Below are 14371 nucleotides of genomic sequence, written 5' to 3'. Positions count from 1 at the left end.
CCTTCCTGGGACCCGAGCGCCAGCGACTTCCCATGCTTTACTCTTCTTTGTTGTCGGCAACACTCGCATGTGTGCCGACTTCGTGGTCGTGGCGGCGGGGCGCCGATACATCCATTTTGCATCATGATTCCCTACTGCTATTTATCTTATTGTGAAGTTATATTTTATATTATGATGCAATTCTAATGCCTTTTCTCTCTCAGAATGCAAGATACATCAAAAGGGAGGGATTGCGGGCAGCTGGAATTCTGATCTGGAAAAGCTACTACGGAGATAGCAATTCTCCGGGGCTCAAAATAAAGAATTTTACAGAGATTTATTTTGGGATACATACAAAGTATTAGAAGAAAGAAGTATCGGAGAAGAGCCTCAATGGGCCCACAAGCCCTGGGGACGCGGCCACCCCCAGGCCATGCACTACTAGGGAAAAACCTACCAGCAGCGAGGGTTTTGGGCCTCTCAGTAGCGCGGGCACCGGCGCTACTAATAAGGCGCTACAGCTAACGTATAGCAGTAGCGCCGGTTGTCCCACGCTACTGCTATACATGAATAGCTGCAACGCTCTTTGGGAAAGGGCGCTACTGATATTATCTGCAGCGCTGTTTGCTGGGACGCGCTACTGACAATGCGGCGCTACTGCTAAATTTCCCCCCTCGCTACTACTAGTTTATTTATTAGTTTTTTTCCTGCATGTTTGTTTTGTATTTGTTTTGTATTTGAATAGGCTTTATACAATAATCTTTAGCATATCATACACATACAAATGTAATCATAGCATATACATACAATTAGTCTCATCAAATCATGTCATCATCATAATCATCATCCAACACAAAGTGGTCTCTCGTCATCATCTCGAAAATAGCGATACAAGTCTCGAATGATATGCAAATACATCGTCATCCATCTAAACAATGATATACGCGAGAAAAGCTATCACTTTGAGAACATGAGTTCGTATCCCTCTTTCGCATTAGCGTGAACCTCTAAACTAACTACTGCCTGTCGCTCGGAAGGGCCTGACACTCCGGCCACTTGTCGTATATATACTCCTGGCATAGCACTTCTTCGCCATCTATGATCTATGCACCTGCATCATCACATGAGTCGATGATATGCAACATATATAGTTGAGCAACAGAAAGAGACAAACTTGGCAAAAATAAAAAACAACATATCATAAGCATAAATAACAAAGTTCATCATACCCCAAAATGCCCTAACTAGAGTGATTTTCGCTAGTTGAGGAGGAGGACGGTTTAATTACATCACAAATAAAGTTTCACCGTGCATAACTCAAAGTTTTGTCATACAGAAAGTATAGACTAAACGGACACATTGTCATATATGGACAATCACTCCAACATGTCGTTCCATCCATCCAAGCCAGGGAGATAGTCCCCGAGCCTAGTGAAAGGCTTCAGGTCGAGACGCTGAGAGGCTATCCATGTTCGGACGTCTTCGCGCGACATTTGTCCTTCTCCGTAGAACATCCCTGTTTTTCCGACGACCTCCTTCATGATGATTTGGGCAAGTTCGCACTGGATGTTATAGAACTCAGCTCGAAGTCGATGATCCTCAATATTTCCTATGTCCTTTGCCCATTGCAGAATATGGGCATCGCCGGATCTAGGTGACATGCGAAGGTTCTGGTGATCCCGTCTGTACTCCAGCATGTGGTGTAGGACATAGAATCCATCATTAAGAGAATCATTCGGTTGCTGGATGCAGCAGAAGTCGGTCTTATGGCCGAAGGCGACCCTGCCGCCCCTTCTCTTCTTGTCCCTGACCTCTCCACCCCTTGCTTGGTAGTAAAACATAGCACTGTCGAGAACATCCTTGATGTGGGTGTAATCCTTTTTGTGAATGTTCTTCGACGAGTCCAAGTAAAGAGCGTGGGAGAATCGGGGTAGAGGATGATGAGGACGGCGCGCCCGCCGCTGCGCAAAATAAGTCCTCAAATTAATTAGCCTCCACCGTGCAAATGAATGATTGAAATCGAAGGAAGGATAGCAGCGCGGATGACTTAAACGGGATGATAAGGCACGAGAATCGCCTCCTTGTCCTTATTGGCGAGCATGAAATTGACGATGTAATCCCTCGCGTATTCACTGTGATTTGCGCAGACTCCCAAGAAGCCCTCGTGCATGTAGTATGGGTTAGCGACACAGATATGAGATATCTGCTCAACCCCGATGATGTAGTTCATGTGCAAGGCATAAAGGCGGACAAACGTAAAATCCAGCTTCTTCACGTGAAACATGTCGAATATGTAATCGAATCGGAGGAAGAACTTATCCGCGGGGAAGCTGTCGACGTACGACATTTGCCGCGGAACGTTAACCACGTAGAGTGGGTATCCTGGATCTTTCGAGGCGATGAGGTCTTTCTCTACCCGCAGCACATCGTCATGAAGTCTCTTTAGATCATCGAATCTGGCCCGTAGCGCTGTTGCAGGTAGGATTGGTTGACCGGGGATATGCCATTTATCCGCACTGGGGATATCTATACGGTCCTGAAGCCGAGGCTGCTGAGGCGGCTGGATCATAGAAACAGCTTTTTTGCCTTTCCTCGCTCTCTTCCTAAACTTCTTTACTACCGGAAGGTCGTCCATAATATGTTGAGACGGCAATTCAGGCACCGACTCATGACGCTCAAACCCTGAGGAGGCGCCAGTATAGACATACTGTTCAGCAGCGCCATCGTCGTCCTCATCCTCATCCATGGCGACGTCATCAGCGACTAATGGAGCCTCCTCCTTACCCTGTCCGCTATCACCCAACCCGACACCGGACGGTAATTGGGTAGGTGGGGTGTTGATGTTCATACCTTGCTGAGGCTGCATGCTCGTGGGTGTGCTCCCGGACGCCTCCAGACGAAGTAGACTCTTTGGCCACAACAGGACCCACCCAGCATTGCAACAATCACCAAGCCGCCGCGGTGTCTCGTCGTCATTCCCCAGTAGTACTGGAGGAGGCAAATTCTCGTGGCCCGGTTTGACACTGGCCACGGAAACCTTGAAGACGTTCGGGGGGATCAGCCGACTGTGGAACAATGGTTCCTTCGGCTCCATTATCGTCGCCTTCCCCACGTCCACCTTCTGTTCGCCGATGGTGTACAATATGGTGCACGGGGTTTCGTCGGCCTGCAAAGAAAAGTCTGTGACGTGAGACATCCGAAAGGCAACGAAAACGGGAGATTATACATTTATATTGATGGGGGCCGGTGTGACAGATACCGTGAGGGCGTCGAGCTCAGCCAAAGATGAAGCACCGCCTAGCACGTCCGGTGCGGGAGCCAGTGCGGGAGCAGGTGCAGCTGCAGGTGCTGGTGCAATGCTAGTCGAGCTGCTCCCCGCCAAGAAGTCAGCAAGGGAAAGTCCGCTGCATCTTTTTTTGGATTTTGCCTGGTCCAATTGAAAACGGCCGGAACCAAGGTAGTAGAAATATCTAAAGCCACCTGTTTTGCGGCAGCTACCGCTGTTGCGACTGTCTCAGTTGATTTCTTCTCAACCGCAATCTCAACCCTCTTGTCGATGTTTTCTTCATTTAACCTCCGTCTTTCCTTTCTCTCCTCCGTGGTCTCACGGTAGTACTTCTTCCACGTGGCGCCGTCTCCGACACCGTGCACGCGTCCATACGACGGTCGAGTATCCACCGGTTGTTGTTTCGATATGTTCAACGCCCGGTTGAATGGAGTATCCCACTTGGGCCTCGCCAATGCCTCAGACGGCGAGTCGCTTTCGACCGCAATCCTGTGCTGCTCTGTCTGCAAAAGGCACAACGATCGTTTACAAATATGACTAACGTGTGCAGTCGAATTGATCAGAAACTAAAATTACCAGCAGTCTCATGAACTCCGTAATGACCGGTGTTGTCTCGTAAACCTTTTTCACTAGGTCCCAATGGTGCCGGGCCCTGAGGACGTCACGCTCCTGCGGGACGGTGAACTCCGCCAAGGGGTCTAGGATGCCCAGACTCGCGGCTTCCGCATCCTCCTTGGCCCATTTGGACCTCTTTCCGCCGTAACCACGGCTTCCGAGGTGGTGGCTCCCAATGTTCCTCTCTTGAAGCCCCTTCATGTACTTAGAATTTTTTTTTGGCATCTTCGGCCTCGCAAGCCTCCTTGAATATTTTAAACTACTCTTCCGTGATTGTCGGATTATCCTTTACAATCTCGGAGTAGGGTTCCTTCTTGTCGATGATCCTTGCTTTCACTCGATTTTTCCAGGCGGCCAACGCGTCGCTAAACTTGGTCATGGCGTGTTTGTTTATCTTCTTCATTGCCGGGTCCTCATCTGGATCTTTATAATCCTTCTCATTCCGGCCCGGGAACAAGAATATCCGGTGAAACTTCTTTAGGAGGGAGCTCCTCATATTTTCTATCTTCTGTAGTTTCTCATCATTGATGGTGGCGGTTGTCCGTACGATGCAGCCTATTTGATTGCCGTAGCATCGACGCGCTTCCTCGGGCGCCGTTGGCTCAAAATTGCCATCGTCCACCTCCGTGACCACCACTCTAGTAGTCCTGAGTTTATTAGGAACTCGTTGCCTCTTTGCTTTCGGTTCTACACCGGCTCCGCTCCCCGAGGCAGCGCCGGTCTCAGTCTCAGCGCCGGTCTCGATGCCGGTCTGAGTCTGAGCGCCGGTCTCAGTCTCAGCACCAGTCTGCGTGTCGGTCTCAGTCCCTGATGCCACCGGTGGGCCCAGCAATAACATCGGTTGATCATCGGTAAGGCTAAAAAATTCGTCTGCCGCCTAGTAGGCGTCGTCGCAATCACCAGAACCCTGTCCTTCATCGTTGCTAGCCATGTTTCCTATGATTAAATCTAGTCAATTAATTCTAGACCTAATAAAATGAATAATGACATAAAAAGGCCTATTGTTTTGCAGGAATGTTGACTCCTTCCTGGTGCGGCAAATCACGGGCACTCGATATGTCCTAGTTTGTAGCACAAGTCATGCCGAAATTCACGGAAAATTTCGGCATGACCTTTGCTAAAAAGTGGACAAATCAAGAACCTGAAATTTGCCGGAAAAGAAATGAATCAACATTCCGGCAAAACATATATAGGCCACTCAGCTTCATTCAAACAACAAAGCCACTTGGGCACAAACAACATGACCACTTCAATGAAAAGATATAATCAACAATAAAAGTCTAGGAAGGGATCATCTTTAAAATAAAACTTGCCTAAATAACCTAGATAATTAACCTAATTAAACTAGTTAACCTGACTAGTTCTTTGTCAAAGCCCTAACTAAATTTTTGCACTAACCTAGGTAATTAACCTAATTCAACTAGTTAACCTAACTACTTCTCTGTCAAATCCCTAACTAAATTTTTGCCCTAACCTAGATAATTAACATAATTAAACTAGCTAACCTATGCATGAGAGAGAGAGAGAGGAGGGGTGGGGGCTTACAGAGGATGGCTCCGGTGGTGGCTAGGGAGGCAGTGGTGGCGAGGGAGGCAAGGGCGTCTCCGATGACGGTGAGGGAGGCGGTTGTGGCGAGGGAGGATCCGATGGTGTCGACGGTGGCTCCGGTGGCGTTGATGAGGCCGCGCGACTACGTGGCATTGGGGGCGGCTCCGGTGGCGTCGACGGCGCACGGCTCTGGTGGCTCCGGGGGCGTCGACGTCGGCAGGAGACGGCGACGAAGTGGGGCGACGGTGAATCGGGGAGACGGCGGCGGGGTGGGTCGAGAGATTTGGGGGGCAAGTGGTTGCCAGGGGGGGGACGGTTTTTTGGTTAAGTCAAAACTAGCGCTAGAGCGTTTCGCAGAACGCGCTATAGCTAAGGTAGCTATAGCGCTTTTCCCAAAACGCGCTACTGCTATACATATGTAATTTTCTCTCCTTTTTATTTCCTTTTCTGTTTCTATAGCGGGGGTCCTGGAAACGCGCTGCAGCTGCGTTAGCTACAACGCCTCTTACTAACACACGCTACAGCTAAGCCTTTCTTTGTTTTTTCGCTTTTTCATTTATTTTGCTTTACATTTTATTTTTTTCTTTCTCCTTTTTATGTTTCTTTTATTTTCATTTACTTTTCTATTTGTTTTTCATTTTATTTTATTTCCATTAGCAGTAGCGCTGTTACAGGGAAACGTGCTGCTACTCATGCCCTAGTGGTAGCGCGCTTCCTGCAAGGCCGCTACTGCTATGCGTAGCCCATCGTTCCAGCAATGGGAATATTAGTAGTAGCGCTTTTACGGGCACACGCGCTACTGCTAGGATCGTATCTGCAACGCGGTTTATTCTGAACCGCTACTACTATCTAGCACTAGCGCCCTTTTTAAACCCGCGCTGTTGCTAAATTTCTGTGTATAAGGTTTTCCCTAGTAGTGATGCCACCAAGGCTTGTGGGGCCCAGATAGGTCCACTCTTGATGTCCATCCCCTATATGGATCCATTTACCATAGAAAAAGAGAAGACTTTCGGAACCAGCCGATGCCGTCTCGAGAAGGAAACAGAGGCGGAGCACTTTTGCTCTTTGACGGAGCGATTCTACAAGAGAACCTTCCCTATGAGAGGGGGGAATTGAAGCGTCGTTATTGCCAATATTCCTCTAACCGTGAGAGGGTCCATCTTCATCAACATCTTTATAACACCATCTCACGTCCAAACTCTAGTTCATCTCTTGTGCTCAATCTTTGTATCAAATATCAGATTGGTACCTCGGGGTGCAGTAGTGTTGATTACATGTTGTAGTTGATGCTAGTTGATTTATTTGGTGGAAGATCTTTATGCTCAGATTATTGATTGCATATTTATACCTACTGACATGATCAATATTATGAGCTTTGAGTAGCTCTGTTTGTTCTTGAGGACATGGGAGAAGTCTTGTTATTAATAATCATGTGAAGTTTATCATCGTTCAATGTTTTGATAATATGTTGTGTTGTTCTTCCTCTAGTGGCGTTTTGTGAACGTCGACTACATGAGACTTCACCATCTTTGGGCCTAGGGGAAGGCATCGTGGAATTATTTTGTAGATGATGCGTTGCGGGAGTGACTAAAACCGAAACCTCGATTTATGAATTGTTTCATGTGGGGCTGTTTTGGATCCACATGTTTAATGTTATGGTTAGATTTATCTTAATTACTTCTTTTGTATTGGCGGATGCTTTCATGGAGGGTATAATCATAAGTAGGTGTTTGTTCAAGTAAGAACAGTACCTTAGCTCTGGTCCACCCATATAACAACCTATCAAGGAACTGAACGTAAGTCGATGAATCATGGTGAAAGTAACTCGATAATTCCCGTGTGTCCTCAAGAGTGTTTTAATCACTATAATAAGTACCACCGGTTTGTCCTTAGCATAATTAAGGATTGGGCCACCTTTTGCACCTTGCCACTTTTTTTTACTTGTTACTTGTTGCCACTTATCTTTCTATCTATATGTATCAAAATGATCTTAGATCACTTGCAAAGAACACCTTGGTGAAAACCACCTATCAATTCCTTCTGCTCCTCGTTGGGTTCGACTCTCTTACTTATCAAAAGGACTACTAATGATCCTCTATATTTGTGGGTCATTAAGTCTCTTTTTTACGCCGTTGCCGAGGAGTGCTCTTGGGAAGTGGAATTTGGTAAGGAATCATTTATTATACGTGCTGAATTTTATCTACACTTGCTACTATGGAAGATGATCCTTTGAGAGGTTTGTTCAGGGTATCTTCACCTTGAGCACAATTCATAAGAGAGGAGCCTCCTCCTACTAAAAGTATTTCTTATGAAATTCCTCTTGTATTATGGAAATATTGCATGCTAATCCCTATGCAGGAGATTGAACAATACACCCTGATATGCACTTACTTTTTATTGATGAAGTATGTGGATTAATAAGCTCGCGGGATTATCAAGGGATGAAGTTAAAAATAAGTTATTCCTTTACCTTTCAAGGGGAAAGCATTAGCATGGTATAGGCTATTGGATGATTCAGATTCATGAGACTGGAACTGAATGAAGCAGGAATTCCATCAGAAATTTTATCCTATGCATTTGGTTCATTATGATAGGAATTATATCCATAATTTTTGGCCGCATGAAGGAGAAAGTATCACTCAAGCTTGGGGGAGGCTTAAGGACTTAATGCTCAAATGCCCCAATCATGAGCTCTCGAGAGATGTTATTGTTTAAAACTTTTATGCTAGGCTTTCTCTTCGCAATAAAAAAATGCTTGATGCTTCTTCTATGAGTTCTTTCTCAAATAGGCATATTGAATTCAAATGGGATCTAACTAACATAATTAAACACAAATCTGAAGATTGGGAGGTCGACAAAGGTAAAGAGTCAGGTACAAAGCTTGAATATGATTGCATTAAGTCTTTTGTAGAAACAAATGTTTTTCATGAGCATAGTGCAAAATATGGACTTGATTCGGAGATAGTAGTTAATTTTTGTAAATCTTTTTCCGCTCATGTTGATCTTCCTAAATATAAGTGGTTTAAATATCATGAACCCATTAAAAATATCATGAGCAACGGAATCACTTTTATCATATCCTTTGTTCTTGGGAGTTGGGTTATGAAGATCAACTGCTGGCTCTATTTCTACATCATTATCTGGTTGAGCATATACATGAGCATCATTATCATTATCACTGGGTGTATGTTCATCACCAAATTGTGTCTCAACATTAGAAACAGAAACATCATTACTATTCTCATAAGGCTTCTCTACCTCAAGTTCACTAGAAGCATGCAAAGTCCTATCATTTTTCTTTTTCATTTTCTTCTTAGATGAACTAGGTGTATCAACATTAATTCTCTCAGAATCTTGCTCAATTCTTTTAGGATAACCTTCAGGATAAAGTGGTTCCTGGGTCATTTTAACTCTAGTCATAACTCTAATAGCATGATCATTCATATTTTTATCGATCTCCTTAAGAAAATCAATTTGTGACTTAGCAACTTGTTCTAGCTGAGTTTGAACCATGGAAGCATGTTTACCTAGACCCCTAACATCATTAGCAATTCTAAACATCAAGTCACTCAAACGATCAATCATGAAAGCATTGCGTTTCAATTGTTTTTTAACATACATAATAAAATGTTCTTGCTTAACAATGTAGTTATCAAATTCATCCAAGCACTGGTTAGCAGATTTATTATAGGCGGCATCACCTTGATAAAATCTTATAAGAGAATTTACCTCTACTGCTTGTGTCGGGGTGTCAAGACCATGTATTTCTTCAATAGGTGGTAAATTCTTAACATTTTCAGCTTTAATACCCTTTTCTTTCATAGATTTCTTTGCCTCTTGCATATCTTCGGGACTAAGGAATAGAATACCTCTCTTCTTTGGTGTTGGTTTAGGTGGTGGTTCAGGAAGTGTCCAATCATTATCATTTCTCAGTATATTATTCAATGGTTCTTCAGCCTGCTCAACAGTTCTTTCCCTGGAAACACAACCAACACAACTATCTAGGTAGTCCCTAGAAGCATTTGTTAGTCCATTATAAAAGATATCAAGTATTTCTTAAGAGCATGATTAGGCAAAGCATTAAGTAATTGTTGAACCCTTGATACGTCTCCAACGTATCTATAATTTTTTATTGCTCCATGCTATATTATCTACTGTTTTGGACATTATTGGGCTATATTATCCACTTTTATATTATTTTTGGGACTAACCTATTAACCGGAGGCCCAACCCAGAATTGCTGTTTTTTTTTGCCTATTTCAGGGTTTCGAAGAAAAGGAATATCAAACGGAGCAAAAACCCTAATTCCAGCGCCACAACTTTCTGTATCCATGAGATCCCATCTGGGGCCTGTTCCAGAGCTCCGCCGGAGGGGGTATCCATCACGGAGGGCTTCTACATCAACACCATAGCCCCTCCGATGAAGTGTGAGTATTTCACCTCAGACCTACGGGTCCATAGTTATTAGCTAGATGGCTTCTTCTCTCTTTTTGGATCTCAATACAATGTTCTCCCCCTCTCTTGTGGAGAACTATTCGATGTAATCTTCCTTTTGCGGTGTGTTTGTTGAGATCGATGAATTGTGGGTTTATGATCAAGTCTATCTATGAGCAATATTTGAATCTTCTCTGAATTCTTTTATGTATGATTGGTTATCTTTGCAAGTCTCTTCGAATTATCAGTTTGGTTTGGCCTACTAGATTGATCTTTCTTGCAATGGGAGAAGTGCTTAGCTTTGGGTTCAATCTTGCGGTGTCCTTTCCTAGTGACAGTAGGGCCAGCAAGGCACGTATTGTATTATTGCGATCGAGGATAACAAGATGGGGTTTTCATCATATTGCATGAGTTTATCCCTCTACATCATGTCATCTTGCTTAAGGCGTTACTCTGTTTTTATGAACTTAATACTCTAGATGCATGCTGGATAGCGGTCGATGAGTGGAGTAATAGTAGTAGATGCAGGCAGGAGTCGGTCTACTTGTCTCGAACGTGATGCCTATATACATGATCATACCTAGATATTCTCATAACTATGCTCAATTCTATCAATTGCTCAATAGTAATTTGTTCACCCATCGTAGAATACCTATGCTCTTGAGAGAAGCCACTAGTGAAACCTATGGCCCCCTGGTCTATCTTCATCATATTAATCCTCCAATACTTAGGTATTTCCTTTGCTTTTACTTTGCTTTTATTTTACCTTGCATCTTTATCATAAAAATACCAAAAATATTATCTTATCATATCTATCAGATCTCACTCTCGTAAGTGGCCATGTAGGGATTGACAACCCCTTATCGCATTGGTTGCGAGGATTTATTTGTTTTGTGCAGGTACGAGGGACTCACACGTAGCCTCCTACTGGATTGATACCTTGGTTCTCAAAAACTGAGGGAAATACTTACGCTAAGTTGCTGCATCATCCCTTCCTCTTCGGGGAAAACCAACACAGTGCTCAAGAGGTAGCAACCCTCCCCCAAGTTTGAGGGAGATTCTCTTCTTCAATTTCCACAAAGTTAAATATTTCCTGTAAGGCAGTTTGTTTCTTATGAGCAGGAAAGTATTTTTCAAAGAAGTAATAAATCATATCCCGGGGATGACGCACACAATGAGGAGAAAGAGTATTAAACCATATCTTAGCATCACCCTTTAGCAAGAACAGAAACAACTTAAGAATATAGTAGTAGCGGATCTTTTCCTCATGAGCAAATAGGGTGTCTATATCATTCAATTTAGTAAGGTGTGCCACAACAGTTTCAGTTTTATATCCATAAAAAGGATTAGATCCAACCAAAGTAATTAACTCGGAATCGACAGAGAATTCATAATCCTTATCAATAACAAAGATAGGAGAAGTAACAAACTTAGGATCATATTTCATTCTTGCATTCAAAGATTTTTCTTTTAGCTTACATAGTAGTTGATATGTCTCCAACGTATCTACTTTTCCTAACGCTTTTCCTCTTGTTTTGCACTCTAATTTGCATGATTTGAATGTAACTAACCCCAGACTGATGCTGTTTTCGGCAAAACTACCATGGTGTTGTTTTTGTGCACAAATAAAAGTTCTCGGAATGGATCGAAACTTTGCGAGGAATTTTTATATAATATATAAGAATTTCTGGAGCCAAGACCTACAGGAGAGGGGCAACTGGGTGGGCACAACCCACCAGGGCGCCCCCCTCTCCCGGCGAGCCCAGGTGGGTTGTCCCCACATGGTGGCCCCGCAGACCCTGAAACCGACGCTATAAAATCCTATTTTCTAGGAAAAAAATCAGGGGTGAAGAATTATCATGATCCACGAGACAGAGCTGCCGTCACCTCCTGTTCTTCATCGGGAGGCCAGATCGGGAGTCCGTTTGGGGCTCCGGAGAGGGGGATCTTCGTTCTTCGTCATCACCAACCCTTCTCCATCGCCAATTCCATGATGCTCCCCACCGGGAGTGAGTAACTCCTTCATAGGCTCGTTGGTTGGTGAGGAGTTGGATGAGATTCATCATGTAATCGAGTTAGTTTTGTTAGGGCTTGATCCCTGGTATCCACTATGTTCTTAGATTTATGTTGCTATGACTTTGCCATGCTTAATGCTTGTCACTTTGGCCCGGGTGCCATGATTTCAGATCTGAACCATTTATGTTATCACCATTATATCCATGTTCTAGATCCGATCTTGCAAGTTATAGTCACCTACTACACATTATGATCTGGCAACCCCGGAGTGACAATAGCCGGGCCCAGTCCCGGTGATGACCGTAGTTTGAGGAGTTCATGTATTCACTATGTGTTAATGCTTTGTTCCGTTTCTCTATTTAAAGGAGGCCTTAATATACCTTAGTTTCCAATAGGACCCCGCTGCCACGGGAGGGTAGGACAAAAGATGTCATGCAAGTTCTTTCCATAAGCACGTATGACTATTTATGGAATACATGCCTACATTATATCGACGAACTGGAGCTAGTGTCGTATCGCCCTAGGTTATAACTGTCTCATGATGAATATCATTCAACAAAGTGACCGCTCCAATGCCTACGAATTTATCCTATATTGTTCTTGCTAAGTTACTATTGCTATCACACTGTTACACTTGCTACAAAACTATTGCTATCACTGTTTCCATTACTGCTGCTACTATTATCAAAACTATCATACTATTGTGCTACTGATCACTTTGCTGCAGATAATTAATCTCCGGGTATGGTTGAATTGACAACTCAGCTGCTAATACCTTCAAATATTCTTTGGCTCCCCTTGTGTCGAATCTATAAATTTGGGTTGAATACTCTACCCTCGAAAACGGTTGCGATCCCCTATACTTGTGGGTTATCAAGACCTTTTTCTGGCGCCGTTGCCGGGGAGCATAGCTATATTTGTTGAGTCACTTGGGATTATTATCAATTTATCACTATGAAGAATCTGAAGGATGCTAAGACTAAGATATTTACCTCAAAGACGAGGGGAGGTAAGGAACTGTCATCCAATTCTGCTTTAGATTCACCTTCTGTTATAAGTAAACTTGCAACACCACCACATGCTATTACTTCTGATATATCGCAAGTTATCGATGATGCTACTTCTCCTATGGATAATGCTTATGATGATGCTAGTACCTTGCTTAATGATGATGTGCCACTTGGTGATTTTCTTGATAAACAAATTGCTAGAGTAATACAACATGATGGTGTTGAATCTGATGATGAGCTTGAAACTGAAACACCTGCTAGAACTAGCTCTCCTAGATATGAATTTCCTCAGGTACCGGAAGGTTATGTTATGAGTGAAGAAACAACTAGAGATATTCTTGCTTGCAGAGATAGAGATGATCTAGGGAAATTATTATGCAAGTATAAGGAAAAATCTCTGAATGCTAGAATGAAATGTGATCCTAAGTTTGCTACTTCACCTATCTTTATTGATGATAAGGATTATGAATTCTCTATCGACCCAGAGTTAATTACTTTGGTTGAATCTGATCCTTTCCATGGTTATGAAACTGAAACTATTGTGGCACATCTTACTAAGTTGAATGACATAACCACCCTTTTTAATCATGATGAGAAAACTCGCTATTACTTTATTCTCAGATTATTTCCTTTCTCATTAAAGGGTGATGCTAAAGCTTGGTACAATACTCTTGCTCCTGGTTGTGTGCGTGGTCCCCAGGATATGATTTATTACTTCTCTGGAAAATATTTCCCTGCTCATAAGAAACAAGATGCCTTGCAGGAAATATTTAACTTTGTTCAAATTAAAGAAGAGAGTCTCCCACAAGCTTGGTGGAGGCTTTGCCAATTACTTAATGCTTTGCCTGATCATCCTCTTAAGAAAAATGAAATATTTCATATCTTCTATAATGGACTAACCGATGCTTCTAGGGACTTCCTAGATAGTTGTGCTGGTTGTGTTTTCAGGTAACGAACTGTTATACAAGCTGAAGAATTATTGAATAACATATTGAAAAATTATGATGATTGGACTATTCCTGAACCACCAGCTAAACCCACTCCGAAGAAGAGGGGTATATTATATCTCAGTCCTAAAGATATGCAAGAGGCAAAGAAATCTTTGAAGGAAAAAGGTATTAAAGCTGAGGATGTTAAAAATTTACCTCCTATTGAAGAAATACATGGGCTTAATACACCACCACCTCCTAGGGTGGTAGAGGTAAATTCTCTTATGAAGTTCAGTGATAATGACAACCCTCACAATATGCATCCTAGCCAATGCCTATATGAGTATGAGAATTATATTAGAAAACAAGATTACTTTAATGCAAATGTTATGAAACAATTGAAATACAATTCTGATATGATTGCTCGCTTGAGTGACTTGTTATTTAGAATATCAAATTATGTTAGAGGTGTTGGAAAGCATGCTTCTATGGTTCAAACTCAGTTAGAACAAGTTGCTAAATCTCAAAGAGAGTTGCTTGATGAAATGAATAAT

This window comes from Triticum dicoccoides, chromosome 4A, assembly GCF_002162155.2.
Source record: "Triticum dicoccoides isolate Atlit2015 ecotype Zavitan chromosome 4A, WEW_v2.0, whole genome shotgun sequence".
In the NCBI taxonomy this organism is placed as follows: domain Eukaryota; kingdom Viridiplantae; phylum Streptophyta; class Magnoliopsida; order Poales; family Poaceae; genus Triticum; species Triticum dicoccoides.
This window is presented reverse-complemented; position numbering follows the sequence as displayed.